General features: G+C 34.6%; 4 non-coding genes across 4 annotated transcripts; 2 read left to right on the plus strand and 2 right to left on the minus strand.

Moving 5' to 3' along the window:
• The first annotated feature begins 18571 nt into the window (after positions 1-18571).
• Positions 18572-18643, plus strand: Trnaw-cca (transfer RNA tryptophan (anticodon CCA)). Its single transcript has one exon. It is a non-coding gene; the product is annotated as a tRNA-Trp (tRNA).
• A 559-nt stretch (positions 18644-19202) lies between these two features.
• Positions 19203-19284, minus strand: Trnas-aga (transfer RNA serine (anticodon AGA)). Its single transcript has one exon. It is a non-coding gene; the product is annotated as a tRNA-Ser (tRNA).
• A 409-nt stretch (positions 19285-19693) lies between these two features.
• On the plus strand, positions 19694-19765 carry Trnaw-cca (transfer RNA tryptophan (anticodon CCA)). The gene has a single exon. It is a non-coding gene; the product is annotated as a tRNA-Trp (tRNA).
• Positions 19766-20324: 559 nt separating this feature from the next.
• Positions 20325-20406, minus strand: Trnas-aga (transfer RNA serine (anticodon AGA)). The gene has a single exon. It is a non-coding gene; the product is annotated as a tRNA-Ser (tRNA).
• Positions 20407-20737: the final 331 nt, after the last annotated feature.

Below are 20737 nucleotides of genomic sequence, written 5' to 3' on the forward strand. Positions count from 1 at the left end.
CATCTAAAAATTGACAATGAGGGTCGGTTGAAAACAAAACTTTACGACAAAAGACATGATTTCAGCTTTCCAATTGTGAACTTTCCATTTCTAAGTAGCAACATTCCAGCAGCACCTGCATACGGGGTATATATCTCCCAATTGATACGATATTCCCGTGCTTGCATTTCCTATCATGATTTTCTTGACAGAGGGTTACTGCTCACAAGGAAGCTATTAAATCAAGAGTTCCAAATGGTGAAGTTGAAATCATCCCTTCGTAAATTTTACGGACGCCATCACGAGTTGGTTGACCGTTATGGAAGAACCGTTTCACAAATGATATCGGATATGTTCCTTACGTCGTAACTACAATCCCCTTCCCTTTCATGAATGTGACCTACCGAATTAGACTATTTACCGGATTTGTAATCACATAAGCAACACAACGGGTGCCACATGTGAAGCAGGATCTGCTTACCCTTCCGGAGCACCTGAGATCACCCCTAGTTTTTGGTGGGGTTCGTGTTGTTTATTCTTTAGTTTTCTATGTTGTGTCATGTGTACTATTGTTTTTCTGTTTGTCTTTTTCATTTTTAGCCATGTCGTTGTCAGTTTGTTTTAGATTTATGAGTTTGACTGTCCCTTTGGTATCTTTCGTCCCTCTTTCATTCGAGTGAGAGGTTAAGCTAGCAATACATCCAGGTTCAATCAACAATTTTCTACATAATAAAATGCCTGTACCTATTCTGGAATGTGACAGTTGTTATCCATTCGTTTGATGAGTTTGAACTTTTGATTTTGCTATTTGATTAGGGACTTTTTATTTTTCATTTTCCTCGGAGTTCAGTATTTTTGTGATTTAACTTTTTACAATCTTTGCAGGTCGGATTTCACATCTATATATTTCGGATTTATGGCGATATGTTTTTAAGAGTTATTCAAAATAAGGTCTTTTAGTTGACGTATAAATGTGTTAACATTACATGAAATACTTTTAATTATCAAATGATTATTATGTATGTCATTGCTTGCAAAATATATAAGACCGAGCTTTCATAGGTTAGAACAGACCAGGTAAACATACATTCGTCACACCTACCGATCATGAATAGGCTGGCTTTACTTTCTTTACTACGAAGCCGTCATGACGTAAAACAACCTTTACAATGCCTAATATAGGACTTTTGTCTTGATAAAAAGAAGTACACTATTCCAAATAATTGATATTTCATTTGTACCAATGGTTAACAAGTTCATGGTCGAATTCGTTTACTTAATAAGGTGGTACCTAACACTACAGGGAGATAACTCTGTAAAGTCAGATAAACCTTTTAATTACGTTGTGTTGTAAAAGGAATATTAAGCTTCTCAATGATCAAAATTGGTGTTTGTCAAACTGCTATATAACCAGTGTAATTTTTCTGACAAAACGGTTGGTTCAAAATTTTACAATATCTATTATGAGTTCAATTGAGTTAACAATAAGAAAGGGTATAATATTATAACAAAGACAAATATCCTGAACAAAAGATAAAACATAGTAACCTAACATTAGATACAAAGTTTCAAGAAATTCCGTCAAGTAATATGGGAAGATATTACAGCACACACAACTAAAGAAATATTGAACAGAAAGATCAAAGTCCCAATAGTCTAGTTGTAGATTTTGTGCAAAATGGAACTACTGACAATATGCACATGTTGAATTTGTGTTACAACACTTCTCAAAGTGTTATTTTAAGAGAATTCGGTTTTTTTCAAGCAGCAAAGCAAAATATAATTTTTAACAACTTGACAAACAAGTCTTAGAACTAGATTTAACTGGTTTGATAAGCATGCACTTGTTATACCTATTCCTCGAACTCCAACATAATTTTACAGGTAAATTGTCGGTAATTCAAAAGATGTTGACATTGAAGGAATAAACAAATAGTATATATGTCACTTTTGGTTGCCGATTGTAGTAAGATTAGTAAGAGAGTGACGACAACAACTGGAAGTGTTTAACGACCTTGACTGGCTATACAGCCCTTGCGCGATCGGGCTTTATCAGATGACAATACGAATACTAAAATTTACGGCTTAAAGGAGTAGGTCCGGTAAGGGCCGATTTGGCCTCAAATTTCAGGTTCATCTAACGAACGTTTTTGGACACTTTTTAAACACTTAAGTGTCTATTTCAATTGATTCGATTAGTTTATGTGAAAGATTTTAACTGATTTAGTCATTAAAAACGCTCTGATTCAAGCTTAAATATGAAAAATCTATCAAATATGCCAAAAAACGTCACTTTTTAGATGGTTTTTGTCAAAAATGAATGTGGCCGCATCCGTGTTCATCCTCAACCTTTATATATGTTTTGTATTATCATCAAATACAACTTACATTTCAATATTATGAATGAACACGAATGCGGCCACTTTCATTTTAGACGGAAACCGTCTAAAAATTGACCAAAATGCTAAAATTTTGAAGATTTCAGTAATTTAGCATGACTTAATGATGCTAAAACGCGATATTTGTGCATTTTTTCGTCAAAAACAGCTCATATTTATGTAGCAGAAGCATTTTACTTTCCAAAATATAGCTTAAAGATTACATTTTCACAATTTTCTAAAACTGCTATATTTTGGGGCCAAAAAGGGGTCTTAGTGAACCTACTCCTTTGTTGACGGATCCTCGATATCTCGAGAGTTCTAGTCAATAGTTATCAAAGGTACCAGGATTAGAATTTTTAAACCACTTATAAGCGAAGATGATTTGAAATATAACAAGTAGAAGCAATCCGTGTGTTTTGTTCCACGCATTGTTTTTACTGTTTACTTGCATGTGACATTGTAGTACGAATTATTCAAGATCATGTAAAATTTTGCATTATACATGTCATACATTCCTGATAAAAAAGTTAATATGTTATTATTTTTACAGCACTAAGTCGATACCTCTGCCGGTAAATTATCAGTCCCCGAGAGTATTATCAGCTCAGCAGTCAGTACGTCAGTACTGACATAATCTATGACAAATTCTTTAAAATTGTTTATAAATTTTGTAATCTTAAAGGGTTTCATCTCCTGAGGCAAAGTTGACCTTAGATTTGATCAACATTTTAGGTCTCTGTTTTTTTGCTCTTACATTGTTCCGGTTTTTATACATCTTTGGATTTCAAATATTCGGCTTTGAGGGTTTCTGATGAAGGTAAATCCAGAAATGTCCTTTGAATACTCGAAATTTACAACGTATTGGTTTAATTGTGTTTTATAAAAATGAAAAGTAAGTGCTTCATGTAATAGTTGTTCTTCAATTTGCAATATTTTTTTTTGTATAAGCGATGTAGTTATGACTTGTTCAAGAGTCTTTAAATTACTATAACAAATTTTTTTTTCAAGATGTTTGATTAAAAAAAAACTTTTTTTTTTTATCAAATTAAAATATGCTTCCCGTCTATACGACTTCCTCTTACCAATTTATAAAATATTGTTCAAACAAACTGCATGGTTTTTTTTATATTTCTTTTTCATCTTCATCATATCAATAGAAAATTTGAAAAAAAAAAACATGAGATAGTGAAAAACTAAAATTTGAAAAAAGAATTAAAAAATTGAGAGAAGTGGATAATTAAGACTTAAACAAATTCAAATATTGCTCAAAATTATTTTTCTTCTCGATTTGATATATAGAAAACCGAAAATCGCGAGTTTATTGACCGTTATAAAATATCCGTATATATTCCTAAAGTAGTCACTAAAAACCCGTTTACTTTCCCTGAATGTGATCTAGCGAATTAGGCATATTACCGGGTGAGTACTAACATGAGCAACACGATAGGTGACACATGTGGAGAAAGATCTGTTATTCTCCTGGTACACCAGTTTTTGGTGGCGCTTGTGTTACTAAGTCTTCAGTTTTATTTGTTGTGTTTTGGTCTTTTTTTTAGCCATGACATTGTCAGTTTATTTTCGACTGATGACTTTGAAGGTCCGTCTTGTATCTTTCGCCTCTCATTTTCACAAAGATCTTTGGGTAAATTATGTATCAAATGAAATAGCAAATCGTTTGGTATATATGCAGAATATTTTCCTAATAAATTTCTCTTGTCAAATTGTTTAGAAAACTTCCATCCCATGACGATGTATAATTGTTTTTCTTCAGTATACATTTCCTTGTTCCTATATTGTTAAGTATTCTTGATTGTGCCTGATGTTCATATGATGAAATCATAATCTTTCAGTCAGTTTAATTGAAGTCTGGAGCTGGCATGTCAGTTTATTGCTAGTAGTCTGTTGTTATTTATGTATTATTGTCATTTTGTTTATTTTCTTTGGTTACATCTTCTGACATCAGACTCGGACTTCTCTTGAACTGAATTTTAATGTGCGTATTGTTATGCGTTTACTTTTCTACATTGGTTAGAGGTATAGGGGGAGGGTTGAGATCTCACAAACATGTTTAACCCCGCCGCATTTTTGCGCCTGTCCCAAGTCAGGAGCCTCTGGCCTTTGTTAGTCTTGTATTATTTTAATTTTAGTTTCTTGTGTACAATTTGGAAATTAGTATGGCGTTCATTATCACTGGACTAGTATATATTTGTTTAGGGGCCAGCTGAAGGACGCCGCCGGGTGCGGGAATTTCTCGCTACATTGAAGACCTGTTGGTGACCCTCTGCTGTTGTTTTTTATTTGGTCGGGTTGTTGTCTTTTTGACACATTCCCCATTTCCATTCTCAATTTTATTGGAAATGAAAAAACTCCTCTCCCTTTCCATGCTAAAAACCTTTATCTTATGACGGGGAATATGCACTTTTCCAACTTTACAGTTGGTTCTTATGTTGTATTGTTACACCACTAACCCAGGTAAGAGGGAGCATTTGGATCCCGCTAACATGTTTAACTTCACCACATTCTGTAGTTATGTGCCAGTCGGAAGTCAGGATCCTGTAATTCAGTGGTTGTCGTTTGTTGATTCCACATCTTTCTTTTTATGTATACATTTATGTATACATAGTGATACTGCGATCAAGTTTATCACCATTGGAATACGCCTGGCAGACTGTAGTCGTGTAAAATCATCGGAAGTCAATTACAATCATGATAGAGGAAAAAAGATAAAAAAAAATCTTGGTTACATAGGTCTAAGTTTTTTTTTTTAATCAATTCCATATCCATTCCGGAATCGCATACAATTTTAATAGCTAACATGTTCCGTTACACTGAACGGCAGGAATCAGATAGTTCGACAAAACGGCTCAAATGCAAGTAATAAAAATTGATAATGGAAATATGTCAAAGATATAACAACCTGACTAAAAAAAGCAGACAACAGCCGAAGGTCACTAATTGGTCTTCAACGCAGCGAGAAAATGTCGCACCGCGGAGGTGGTTCTCAGCTCGCCCCCGAATAAAGTTGTGTACTAGATTATGGTGACTTGTTAAATTGTTGAAAATCACAGTTATACGGACTTTTCTTCTAAACGCTTTCAGATATTGAGCTGATTTTTGGTATGTCAGTTACTAATGATGAGTTACAGATCAAGTTTATGTTTCGTTCCACTCCGCTAATTTTTGCCGAAATTATGGGCTTTGGACCTTGATAAACTTTTGAAAACCACAGTTATACGGACTTTTTTTCTATACGCCTCCAGATTTTGAGCTGATTTTTGATATGTGAGACCACCATCATGCTTGTGTCCACGTGTGTTATTGAAATTGCAGATTTTTCAACTTTTTGAGACGGGGCCATTCGTGTCGCTTTGACACATCTGGTTTCTATAGATTCTTATCCTGTTTATTATCAATTATGTTTTGACAATAACGTTTTTGACAAATTTGTTATATATTGCCGTTGTCAATTGTTTTGCAAACCTTCTGATTTAAATTCAAATTCACGATACGATCTATCACGATACATCCATTTAGCAAAATATGAACGAAACAATACGTGGAATATACGTCAAAGCAACACAACATACGGTTTGGTATAACAGACCGGTGTTTATTAGTGGAATACAAATGAATTTGAGATCAGTATTGCGGCATACCAAATGTGCTGAAAAATAATATTTTCCGCATTAAACTTCTAGTCATTTCATTCTCAAGTCGGAGTATTTTCCTATTGAGACAATTGCGCAGAGAAGGGGCAACATTCATATCTTCCTTATATATTTAGTTTACATTTCCTAAATGCTCATTATTTAAACCATACACGTTACAGCTTAAGCTAGGTTCACACTGCCGATCAGATCAACTCGATCAAGCCTGATCATGACAAATTACGTGATCGGGAGACTGGTCTGACTCAATCGACAAGCATGCTCGGGATAGTCTACCTTGCTCTTCATCGATCTGACTTTCTACCCGAGAGTTTTTGAGATGTCAAATACATTCGAATAAAGATCGAGAAGCAATTCACTCGAGAAGATATCGAGAATTCGTCGAACAACGGTCGAATTGATCGGGAAAGGATCGTGTAGATATCGAGTATGATTGGAATACAAAAATTTTACCGATGAGTACTCAATCATTTCGACCTTTGCTCGACTAATGTCCGATCATTTCCAGATTAACTCGACCAACTCCCGATCGCTTCCAGATCACTTTGACTTCTATATTTATTTTATCCCAGACCAATTCGACCAATACCCGATCCCTTCGCGACCACATTCGACCACTCATCGATCTCTTACTCGGCCATACACGAGAACACATAACTGCTACACGATTCTATAAAAGTGTGTGCAGATCTGAAGTTAACTCTTATAACTCTGCTTCCGCAAAAATATATTGGCAACTGTACAAAAATTCCTCCATGTACAGTACGTGTCTTAACTTTGGCAAGGAGAGGTAACATTTTAAAAGAGAGGCAAAAGACACCAAAGGACCAATCAAACTCAAAGGTCGAAAACAAACCGACACAGCCATAGCAAAACACGTAAACCGACGACAAACAGCAGTCCACATAACATAGAGAACTAAAAACTTAGCAACACGTAACCAAACAAAACCTGGGAAGATCTCAAGTGTTCCAGAAGGGAAGAAAATCCTGCAATTTTGGCACCGTTGGATTTTTCAAATATGAAAGTAATTGTGAAATAACATTCATTATTAGACTGCTGATGACTAAGTTATCTTTCAAAGTTGGTTTATAAGAACATCAGGATTATATTTTACCTGTTTTATGGACTATTGTCTGTTTTGTCTGTCCGTATTTTCCGTTTGTCCAGAAATGTTTGTAGTATAAAAAAAGAAGATGTGGTACAATTGCCAACGAGACAGCTCGTGACAGAACACCAAATAACACACAGAAATTATTAATAACAACTATAAGTCACAAAACATTCATTTTTATTTTTCACTTGAATTTTTTATGTAATTTCACACAAAAATGAGACGAAAGCAAACTATACACTCGCTGCAAAAGCGTCTACAGTTTGTCTTTCGTCGTTTGTTAGTTGAAATGCATTTCTTTCTGATTATCAATTATCTAAACGTGTTCTTGCTTGTTATATCTTAAAACAATGTCTAAAATTACTGAAATTTAGGTATCACCTTGCTTTCTTTCATTGAAATAACAGCTATGAAAGAAAATTTGAGTAATTTAGACATATTTTGAGTTATTACAAGCAAGAGCATACCTCTTTAAAAAAAAAGAAAAGGCTTTATAATCACTATCTTCATACAGTCATCTGATTAAGATGAAGAACTGCCATTAAAGGAGCGATGTCCTCTGTGTCTATAACATCTTCTACGGAGGCTATTTTCTCCGCTTACTAAGTTTAAATAACAACAAAATGTGCATGAGTTTTTGACAAGTTTAAACAGGGTCAGCAAACTCTGATTAAACGATGCATTTGTTTCTACTTCTGTAACGTTTAAAAAACTATAACAAACGGCACACAATGTTTACCAAACTTTGGTTAGAAAGAAATGCACTCTTGATCTCTTGATAGATATATGTCAAGTTGTAAACAGTTTCAGAAAAGGTATCACTCCAGGGGATGGAAATTTTACTATGGTAAAATTTTTGGGAAATATGTGACATCTTTGCCCTCTTTTGCAATATTTTTTTGGCAAATACATACAGGTTGTTGCCATACAGCAAAATGAAAATAAATATCTTTAACCCTTCAACTTCTGGATATCAAATCTATGAAAAATACTGATTACATACTAATGCACAATATATGACACATACGGTACGCTTTATTTTTAAGTTAGCAAGTACAAAGAGTGGTAAAGTTTATTGCTGTCTATCAAATAAGTACTAATCCAGAGACAAATCTTATTTTGTGGCGTCATATCCCCAAAAAGAGCAAATAAAACTACCATTACATATCAGTGTCCACTATGAGGAAGTTTTTATAAGCATTGGTTTCCTCCTTGTTGAGTTAATGCAAGTCTCTCATACTGCCCACACAGTGGTTATCGTGTCAGCCAATCCCTCACCTAGATTTCTCGGTGCCCGTTGCTGTCTGCACCATCTTCTATGCACTCTTCAAGCTCTGTCACAGCTATTAACCTGTCTCTCTGAGCTCTTACCACCTTGCCCACAAATCCAACTGCTTTATTTCTATGTAGATATTTTAAATGTCTGATTTTACTCGAACCTTCTACTGAATATAACCAAATAAACGGATAATGTTTCCAGCTAGCATATATAACATTATAAAGGGTCATTACGCAAGAACGGCCACCCAAATTCGCAATTCGGACGTTTTTATACTGAAATTGTGCATACCCGACCAATTCCCGACTATCCCTATGACCCATATACGATCTGGTCGATCTGGTCTGGTCAAGATCAGGCTGAGATCGTGATTAGATGGTTTGGTCTATATAGTCGAGTAAAGATCGTGTAAAGATCGTGAATTGATCGGAATTATCGAATAGGTATTCATTTTGTTGTCGTGATGAAGTCGTGATGGGATCATTAAGGAGTCGTGAATGGTCGAGTTAAGGTCATGTACAGTCGGATGGCGGACGGGTAGAAGTCGTAAACAGGCCCGATGAAGAATTTGGTTGAGCTTGTTCGGTGAAATTTGGACAATCGGGATCATCGAGTTGATCTGATCGGCAGTGTGAACCTAGCTTTAAGGAAATTAAACCTAGTACACGATCGAGGATATATCTAAAATTGAGAATGGAAATGGGAAATGTGTCAAGGCGACAACAACCCGACAATAGAGCAGACAACAGCCGAAGGTCATCAATGGGTTTTCAATATAGCGAGAAACTCCCGCAACCGGAGGCGTCCTTCATCTAGCCCCTACACAAATATGCATACTAGTTCAGTGATAATAGACGTCATATTAAACTTCGAATTATACACAAGAAACTAGAATTAAAAATCATACCAGACTAACAAAGACCAGAGGTTCCTGACTTGGGACAGGCGCAAAATTGCGGCGTGGTTAAGGTGTCAGACCACCAATTACTCCCTCCAATTTAGAACGTATGTAAAAGTAGTCCTACTTTGACACAAAATAGTGCTTTTGATGTCATTGTTTACTTAAACTAACCAACAAATTTGCAGAAATGAAACTTTTGGTGAAAGGGAAATATATTTAGACCATTTTGAGCCAAAATTCACTTGTCTATGGGTTTGCATTAAAAATTCAGGATTAATGCGCTACATAGTACACTAATTTAAGATTTCCAGAAAACCGGGAGTTATTTTGGTAGTACCTGTCTTTTCAAAATCAGAAATTTGTTACAAGACTTTAAACATTGGTTGAAAATTGGCATGTAGGAAGGTGATACATGTACAATTCAGGATATACCTGGTTTCCTTGAAGTTAAACTTAAGGTAAAATATTTAGAAAGCTGTGAAAATTGCAAAATTTGGTTGAACAGATAGGGGTTTTTAATTGGTGGTCTGACACCTTAAAAGTGTATTTTGAGAACTCAACCCTCCCCTTATACCTCTAGCCAATGTAGAAAAACAAACACACAACAATACGCACAGTAAAACTCAGTTCAAGAAGTCCGAGTCCGGTGTCAGAATATGAAACAAAAGAAAATAAACAAAATGACAATAATCCATAAATAAGAACAGACTACTAGCAGTTACTGACATGCCAGCTCCAGACCTCAATTAAACTGATTGAAAGAGTATGTCTTCATCATGAATATGAATGTCAGGCACAATCCCTCCTGTAAGGGGTTTAGTATTAAATCTGTTCATGTGTGACAGTGCATGTAATTTTATGAATTTTTCCTGTGCATCTCTTGATTTCATATTGATAATAAAATTCCTTTGATTTCTTTGATCAGACAATATCTATGATACAGACCGTTTATTATTTCAAATGGATTGTTTGACATAATTTTGTATGACTATCAATGGCTCATGTCTTTATGGTTTCGTGCAGATTTACTAATTATTTACTTTTTTTCCGAAATATCCATCATATCATGGTAAATTTACATTTGAATTTCCATCATCATCTTCTTTATATTCCTCATGTGTGAAATACGTCTTTTATTTGGTTGGAAAGTCAAAGTGGAACAAACTAAATATTTCGGATGAAATTTAGATTGTAGCTAGGACTATTTACAACATTTATAACCACATAGTTTCTCCATGACGGTATACTGTAAATTAACTACGATGTGACATAGTTAATGACTCATTGATTATCGTCTGTAGGTTACAACTGGTATACACTTGTAATTGACCTTAATGACCTGTACCAAGTTAATTAATGTAGTCTGTAATTAGGTAGCTGGTGGTGCTATAACAGAGACAAAAAGCCTGACTGAAAACGAATACATTTCAATAGAGAAAACTGACAAATATAAAACAAATATAAAATGTATTACAGAAAATAAAATTATATAAGTATTGCCCTTGGGAAATCATCTCAGCTAATTTTGAAAATACATGTATCTTTGCTAATTATGAAAATATTTTCCTGTCGAATTCCCTGAATCCTGAGCTGTGGTAAAGCGTAGTTTGCGCGAACTACTGATGCTTGCGAAACAGTGGTTGACAGGAAATTCGACGTGACCTGTCCTATCAACTGTAGTATAACTAATGAAATGTGAGTTGTTAGTTGAAAGAACTTGGGGGATAAAAATTGTCATTTAAAAGACTGACCAGTAATAAAAAATGTAATGAATGGCTATTGCTCAGATTATATGAAAAATAAAAAAAAATATATGAGCTGAGTAATCCCCCAAGTGGTAAGATTTTAAGTGAGGTGGAATTCAAAAGGGGGTATAAAGGGGGCCTACAAGACGCATGTGCTGAAAAAGTATGACACATGGCTGAATATTCAGAAAATTATAAGGTCCACAAGTGTTTCTTTTCACATTCCAAGTAGGCTCTAAATTGAAATGCGCGTTTTTTGGCAAAAAACTCAATGACACAAGTTCTGTAAATACAGTAAAATATAAATCCACATGTATCAGGGGAAACAGCAACTCTTCGAACGGCTGAATATTCTATGAAATCGGTTAATTCGAATTCAAATAATTGTCAATATAGATTATGCTTAAAGTTAAAATACATTGTTCTTATGCTAAACGATATAGTATAAAGATACGTCCAAGTGTATTGCAAGAAAAACAGCAACTCTTCGTATGGCTGAATACTTCATAACAAGTATAGTTAATTCGCATAAAAGTTCAATAATGATCAACAAGTTCACATTTAAGTAAATAGTTCTTGGTAATCCATTCAAGTGCGATAATGTCCACATATCCAATATGACTCATGTATTTTTAGACAATGTCTAAGACTTCTGAGCTTTTCGAATAGTGTCCTTGGAAATACGAATATAACGACAATAACTGTCTGATCTCCACCGACCAAGTGTTTTGATAAGATGATCTTGAATATTAACAGATCCTACCGATGTACTGGCACCAATTCTAAAGGAATGACCATTGTATAAGCTTGAGTTGTACCCACAAATATCTAGTACATGTCTTAGACTTCTGATAACAAAGTCCCGGTCTAAAGCGTTACCATTCTCTTTGAAAAACAATGGATCTGAAAAACAAAAGGATGCTTGTAGTGTACGCGCTCAAGGCACCTTGGAAGAAACATACAACTTTATGGTTACATGGTTTAATATAAACTAACTAGAATCTACAGCAATACACATGATTTTATAATCATTAAGTAGAAATGCAGATCGTGGGAATCTAAAGATAAAGGTATAACTCATGTCACTGCATCCGATGATGCTTACAGTTTATTGCACGGACAGCTGATTAACGTAAACAAACTTGAACTGATAAATATCAACAATGTAAATACTACATTCCTCTTTTCCTTGGATTGATAATTATATTACTGAAAGATTAATTTCCAAAATAAACACTTAGCGAAATTAAGAACTTATTTAATCTAAAGAAGTTGTCTGTAAAATGTGTGAAAATAATCTAATGAAACCCTACATGATTATACTAAATATATACAGTCTATAGCGAACATTTACAGTTTTAGTTCATCACAAAATCTTTAAAACGCTCTGGTAACTTTTGATTACGTTTTGGTCTTGACGGAATCGATGAATCCTCACGAAGGTTAACTTCTGGATCTGTATGTTCATTTTCATTTGTGTCTTAAATATTAGTGTCAATGTTTTCACAAAAGTTTCTTCTTCGTTTATTTGTCCGTTAAACTTTTTAACAAATGAACTGTTTCTTTGGGAAGTGGTTCCTTCATTGTTCTTTAAGGTAAGACGAGATCCTTCTCTCTTGACAACATAATACGGATCGTGTTCGAATGATGTTGACAGTTTGTTGGTTTAAGTCTGTTTTTGTAACACTATATCTCCAACGTCAATGACTGATTCTCGCGTTTTTCTTTTTTAATCGGCATATATTTTTCCCTTTTCTTTCATTTCAAAGTCTTTTCCTCGCGTATCTGCGTCATCTTTTTTCATTCTCCGCATTAATCTCGGGTAGTTTTGTACGAATTTTCCTATTGAAGAGGCGTTCTGCAGGACTTTTCCCAGTAGTAATATGCGTAGTACTGCGGTAGGCTAATAGAGATTTCGGAATTTCTTTTCTCCAGTCTCGATTTTCGGCATTAGCTGTTCGAAATGCTTTTAGTAAAGTTCTGTTTTGTCTTTCAACTTCACCATTGGCTGAAGGCCAATATGGTGTGCTTCTGTTATGTTTGACACCATTTTTGCTCAAATAATTATAAAATTCCTTTGATGTGAATTGGGGTCCATTGTCCGTTTTCAAATATATTGGAATTCCGTGATGAGAAAACATCATATAAAGCGAACGGATAATTTTATCGGTTGTAATTGACTTAAGTATCGCTACCTTTTGCCACCTGGAGTAATAATCCACTACGACAAACACATATTCACCTGCTGGAAATGGTCCCATAAGATCTGCACACAAGTCTTGCCACGGTCCGTCTGGCAACTGTGTTCTTTTTATAGGTTCTTGTTTCGGCACGGGTCGTACGACTTGGCACGCTCTGCACGTTTTTACCATATTTTCAGCATCTTGGTCAATTCTCGGCCGCCACACTTTTTCACGCAATCTTTTAATTTTGTTTTAACAATACCTTGAATACCCTCGTGTGCTAATTGTAACGATTGTTTTCTAAGTTTGTCAGGTATAACGATTCGTGATCCCTTTAAAAGTACACCATCAACAACTGATAATTCTTCTCGGAAACGGAAGAGATTGTTTGACTTTGAAATTTTTCCATTCAAAATCTGTTTAATTTCTTTATCCAAATGTGCTGATCTTTAATCAGTTTAAACGTCATCGCGTTCGGAACTGCATTTTGTGCTACGAAATAAGCATACTCCTCTGCAATATTTCTACCTGTAGTCTCATCTTGAACTTGCGACAATCTCGAAAGGCAGTCTGCTTCATTTTGCACGTAACGTATAAGGCTGTAAACTCATCGCCCATCTTTCAATACGAGCTGGTGGTTTAGATTTCGGGGAATAGATAACCTCTAACGGTTTGTGGTCGGTCACTAAAATAAATTCTTTCGCAAATAAGTACAAATGAAAACGTTCACATCCCCATACGACAGCAAGGACTTCGCGCTCGGTTTTGGAATATCGTTGTTCGACATCGTTCAGTGTTCTACTTGCAAATGTAACAGGTCTAAAATTCCCATCACTTTGTTTCTGCCTCAAAATAGCTCCAAGTCCTACAGGGCTCACATCTACTATTACGTGTTTTTCTGCCGCGTTACTATTATAATGTGCTAGCATTTTTGCACTTGCTAACAATCTTTTCAGTTCATCAAACGCGTCTTGGTGTCTGCTTGACCATATCCATATAGTTTTTCACCGTAGCTAGATTCAATCTGTAAAATGTTAGCTACGTAACAATCTAATTCTTCGCTACGTTGAGGAAAAACCCTACACATGACGCGTTCATATTTGCCAAAAACGCATACGAATTCTTTAATAGTGAGCGTTCTATGGAGCAGGATATCCTTTTTTCCTGGTAAATTGATTTCAAGACCACTGCTAGTAAGCAAAGTACTAGCTGCCTGAACAGATTCATAATCTTTCATAAGTAATCCGGCTAGATTAACGTCCCTACCTTCAATAATTTGCTTTGTAAGCGCTGGTGAAATGATATCCAAAAAGGGAACAGACGATGATGGCACTCCGGTAATAGTAGCTGTAGAAGTGTTAAGGGTGGGATTTATCCGGCAATCGCTTTCACTAGGAGAAACACCGTACCATTTGTATAATGTAAAACACATGATCATCTGATGTGTACACTTGTTGAAATCTATTTCGTCTTGTATCTTGTATATTCCCGGGAAAATCCGCTGATAAAGAAGTATTAGAATTATTCCTATTGGTGTTAGAATTCATTGAATCCCTTTATCTTATAACAACTTCCGATCAGAAGTGGAAGTTCGTTAGACGAATTACTGGTCACATTAGGTAAAATTAGCGAGACTTCCTGGTCTTCATTTTACAACTGTTCAGGTTCGGAAACTGATTTGAATACTTTACCACAAATCATTATTAATGTATACATCAAAACACCAACGGGCACCAAAATATTTATCCAATCTTATTGTGCCTACAAGTAGTAAACAAACGTACTCTATTGAAGTAATGTGTATTCCAATATTTGTCAGTTCTTCCTTGAACTTCTTAACTGTCCAAGACGAACAGTCACTTTCTTGTCTGCTGATTTCAATTGAATCCGGAGAAAACCGACTTGTAGGTTTCCTTTTTCGTCGAGAAGCCATAATGTTAAGTAATCCGTAAAAAACTTTTAAAAGTTCAAAACTAAACTTTGCATATATATTAAAAGTGTTGTATTAATTCCAGAATAATATTTTTGGTAAGACAAAAACTGCTAACGAAACTGATCGAAAGAACAAGACAGCGTTATCTATCAAAATAATTTCAATAATTATTATTTTAACGGCTATGGTCTGACCGCTTTCTGACTGCTAAGCTATAAAAATCTCGACGAGACACAGAAACACAAACAAACACCCGAGAGTCGTTATGGATCATTAAGAGAAGAACTTCTAAAACGAGCAATAAAATGCAGATGTCGAAACAATTATAAATCAAATTATATGCTATATTCAAATAATTTATCATGTATGACGCGTTTTTTTTTCAACAAAAACATGAATTTGTTTATAACAAATCTGTTCTACTTCTGTTAATGTATTATTACCATAAATAAACACATTTCATAATTTGCATATTCATCTCATTTATAAACTACCATCAAAGGTTAAAATTTCCTGACTCTGTTTCATACAATATTGCTGAGTTTAGTTGAATGACTAAAAAAGGTTGAATTTGCTGAAATTATTTTAAACGTCTGATTTATATCGGGTATGATTTATGATGTATCAAAAACTCATGATATAACCTAGGACATAAGACATAAGACCTAAGACATTTTATTTCACTAAAGCCCCCACATGGGGTATGTTAGTATAACATTTTTTAACAAACAATAAAAGTGAGAACATATTTACATTACAACAACATGGTTAACAAAGGTGCAATAATAGTATATATAATTAATGCAGATATTTGACAGGAAGTACAAATTATAGTAACATGATTAAGCACATGCATTAATAGGTTTTAATAACACTTTTGCAAAATTTTGCTATTCCAGTAAGTGTAAATAAATGGTTTATTCCCGATTGTCCCGTCCCACTTTTTAAAATTTTAGAGTTCTGATTGTCCCACATGAAAAGTTCGGATTGTCCCACATTATTTTATGATGTCAAATGTTCTTAGATAAACAAGGTTACTGTTGTTTGTTTTGCTAAATAAACAAGAATTAATTATGGCACATTTAATATTAATTTTATAAAAGAATATATATAAATGTTTTTTAAATAATAAAGTATTTGATTAAAAAAAATTATATTATTTCTGATTTATGTAATATATCTACAATGTTATTTATAAAACAAATGAAAATAGCACTAAATACCGAAATTCTAATTACTTTTTTTGTCAAGTTTTTAAATAGATATAGAAATAATGCGTACAATTTAAAAAAAAAGTATTAATTCATTTGCATTCTACACTCGAACTGGTTGATGGAAAGGTGTTTCTTTGCAATTTTATAAGGGAAGTCCGAGTACATTTTTACAATTTATATATTTATTCTCTGCACGATTGAATACTGCTAACACCCAACGTCAGATTTACCTGAACCCAACAACTTTTTTGATAACGAAGCTGCTGTCTAGAATTTTGCCAGATCACCCTTATAAGAATCACTATTAAAGGTTGTTTTCTCCAATATTGCCGCCAACAGGACTCTTCATCAACTATAAAGAAGCCCTAGACTTCCTTCAAAAATAAGATATGGTATGATTGCCAATGAGACAAGTCTCCCAAAGAGATCAAATGACCAAAACATTTACCACTATAGGTCACCATACGACATTCAACAATGAGCAAAGCCCATTCCGCATAGCTATAAAAGGCCCAACGTGATAAATATAAAACATCTCAAACGAGAAAACTAACGGCATATTTTATGTACAAAATAATGAACAAAAACAAATATGTCACTCAGCAACTAAGACAACCACTGAATTACAGGCTCCTGACTTGGGACAGACACATACAGAATGTGGCTAGGTTAAACTTATTTGAAGTCGCCAACCCTCCCATTAACATGGGACAGTGTTGAAAAAGTACACTTCAGAATTAACTATAAAAATGAGTAGAAAAAGGCTTTTATCTCCTCAGATGGATACAGAAATACATCTTACAAAACTTGACACAGAGTGGACTTATACTTCACCACAACAAAGACAGTTCTGAGCGTACTTTCAGTTACTGACAGCTAGTTAAAAAATATACACCGACGTCTAAATTTCAGCATGACTATATTATATTCTAGTACGTTTGATGTTACTTCAATAGTACATACTGGAAAAGTCAGAAAGTTTTGAGAAAATGCGACAGGGTTAAAATAGCAAAAATGTAAACTCGTTTTTTTAAAGTTTTTATATGAAGCAAACAGTATTTTTCGCAATATTGCAAAAATTAAAATCCCATTTTAGTCTAAAACGAGAAAATCAATACACAATAATTTCTTAATTTACTATGTGCAAAATAGAATATGTAAATGTTATCATTTGTTCAATTGTTTCCATCATATATTTTTATAAGTTACATTGATGAGTAACCTTTAATTAACTTCAACATACTATAAAAACAAATTTATCACAACCAAAACAATTCCCAATTGTCCCACATTTAAACTTCCCAATTGTCCCACAAACATATTCCCGATTGTCCCACAAAATTTCATTACTTGTTTACCTGCAGTTTCAAAAAGTGGGACAATCGAGAAGACACCAAATAAATCTTATGTATTCATCAATTCTTTAAATTTTAAAACATTTGGATTATTACATATATTTAAAGGTAAAAATTTAGCTCTTACATTGTTGCGTGCTAGGGAAATTGATTAGTAATAGATTTGAAAACATGATTATCGCCCTTTAATTTTCGTTGTTCTCGAATATAGTCCCTAAAGTGAATAGTGTATTTTTGCTTATTTTTTTTCATGGACCTTCCCAACAACTTTATCCGTAGTCAATTGGAACAGGAGAAAATATTTGTGTTAAAGAGCTTGTCTGAAAATAAGCCTGTTAAAGTAAAGGCAAAGAAGTAATTTGGTTGTCTTAAATGGGTACGCCTAAAGATCAATCTAAAGACACGACGACTTGATACATTCGTCCAAAATTAACTCCTTTATACTTAATACCAGATGCGACAACAACCTGTCGTAAGTGCCACATCGTCATACGGAAGTCATCTGATAAGTTCTTAATTTTCCATTAGCAAGTCTGAATTAGGAAACTTAGCCTTTGTTAAATGATAGTAACTAGAGTTAAATTCGGCAAGTTTACAATTTTGGATTGTAGCCGCAGTCGATATTTTCAATATTCAAGTTTGTCTTGTACATTTTGTCTATAAATTATCATGATTGATTCGCGTTGAATCGTATATTTTTCAAAAAGTAAGGAAAACACGATTTTATTTTTTTTACAGCCAAAGGGAGGGGTACAGGTTTAGTAGGATCGATAATAACCTGAGCGTTATAGACTAAAAATTCCATTAGGTTGGAAGAAGGACTCCGTGGCGCAACGGTAGCGCGTCTGACTCCAGATCAGAAGGTTGCGTGTTCGAATCACGTCGGGGTCATATGTATTTTTGATGCAATTTTCTAGAGATATTGAAAAGGTCTCACATTCAACGTTTACTTTGTGTCAATTGAAAGAAACTGATTGCAAACTGTGTGAGTGAAAGAGATACCTACTCAGTTGATGCCTGTTTCTCGTTCAAGTTACATGTCAGTGAAACACAAAGATTCTCACATACGTTATTCTTACTTTGTATCTAACAGTTTTCCTTCAATAACAATTTAATTTCAGACGGAAGATAGGAAAGCTGACGATTTTTATCAAAATCAAAGTATTTACTGGCAAATCACCGTTTTATCTCCCCGAAATTGTTAGGATTGATACTGAGAGTGTGTGCCTTTTTCTTCCTCTATGCATGATACCTTAACGATCTTCCTCAGTCACCAGTTAAGCTGAATGAACTCTGTCATATAACATCTGAATTCATTCAAAATGGTCGTTTTCAGGACAGAATCAATCTGTGGGTAACTTATCGATAACTTTGTTTCCTACTTGTCTTTGAGCGCGTTGAGTGAGCAGTGTGTGTGATTCATTACAAAAAGTGGATATCAAAAAGTCTGCGTCGTCGACAGGATTCGAACCTGTGCGGGGAGACCCCAATAGATTTCTAGTCTATCGCCTTAACCACTCGGCCACGACGACTTGATACATTCGTCCAAAATTAACTCCTTTATACTTAATACCAGATGCGACAACAACCTGTCGTAAGTGCCACATCGTCATACGGAAGTCATCTGATAAGTTCTTAATTTTCCATTAGCAAGTCTGAATTAGGAAACTTAGCCTTTGTTAAATTATAGTAACTAGAGTTAAATTCGGCAAGTTTACAATTTTGGATTGTAGCCGCAGTCGATATTTTCAATATTCAAGTTTGTCTTGTACATTTTGTCTATAAATTATCATGATTGATTCGCGTTGAATCGTATATTTTTCAAAAAGTAAGGAAAACACGATTTTATTTTTTTTACAGCCAAAGGGAGGGGTACAGGTTTAGTAGGATCGATAATAACCTGAGCGTTATAGACTAAAAATTCCATTAGGTTGGAAGAAGGACTCCGTGGCGCAACGGTAGCGCGTCTGACTCCAGATCAGAAGGTTGCGTGTTCGAATCACGTCGGGGTCATATGTATTTTTGATGCAATTTTCTAGAGATATTGAAAAGGTCTCACATTCAACGTTTACTTTGTGTCAATTGAAAGAAACTGATTGCAAACTGTGTGAGTGAAAGAGATACCTACTCAGTTGATGCCTGTTTCTCGTTCAAGTTACATGTCAGTGAAACACAAAGATTCTCACATACGTTATTCTTACTTTGTATCTAACAGTTTTCCTTCAATAACAATTTAATTTCAGACGGAAGATAGGAAAGCTGACGATTTTTATCAAAATCAAAGTATTTACTGGCAAATCACCGTTTTATCTCCCCGAAATTGTTAGGATTGATACTGAGAGTGTGTGCCTTTTTCTTCCTCTATGCATGATACCTTAACGATCTTCCTCAGTCACCAGTTAAGCTGAATGAACTCTGTCATATAACATCTGAATTCATTCAAAATGGTCGTTTTCAGGACAGAATCAATCTGTGGGTAACTTATCGATAACTTTGTTTCCTACTTGTCTTTGAGCGCGTTGAGTGAGCAGTGTGTGTGATTCATTACAAAAAGTGGATATCAAAAAGTCTGCGTCGTCGACAGGATTCGAACCTGTGCGGGGAGACCCCAATAGATTTCTAGTCTATCGCCTTAACCACTCGGCCACGACGACTTGATACATTCGTCCAAAATTAACTCCTTTATACTTAATACCAGATGCGACAACAACCTGTCGTAAGTGCCACATCGTCATACGGAAGTCATCTGATAAGTTCTTAATTTTCCATTAGCAAGTCTGAATTAGGAAACTTAGCCTTTGTTAAATTATAGTAACTAGAGTTAAATTCGGCAAGTTTACAATTTTGGATTGTAGCCGCAGTCGATATTTTCAATATTCAAGTTTGTCTTGTACATTTTGTCTATAAATTATCATGATTGATTCGCGTTGAATCGTATATTTTTCAAAAAGTAAGGAAAACACGATTTTATTTTTTTTACAGCCA

Source organism: Mytilus galloprovincialis, chromosome 12, assembly GCF_965363235.1.
Source record: "Mytilus galloprovincialis chromosome 12, xbMytGall1.hap1.1, whole genome shotgun sequence".
Lineage (NCBI taxonomy): Eukaryota > Metazoa > Mollusca > Bivalvia > Mytilida > Mytilidae > Mytilus > Mytilus galloprovincialis.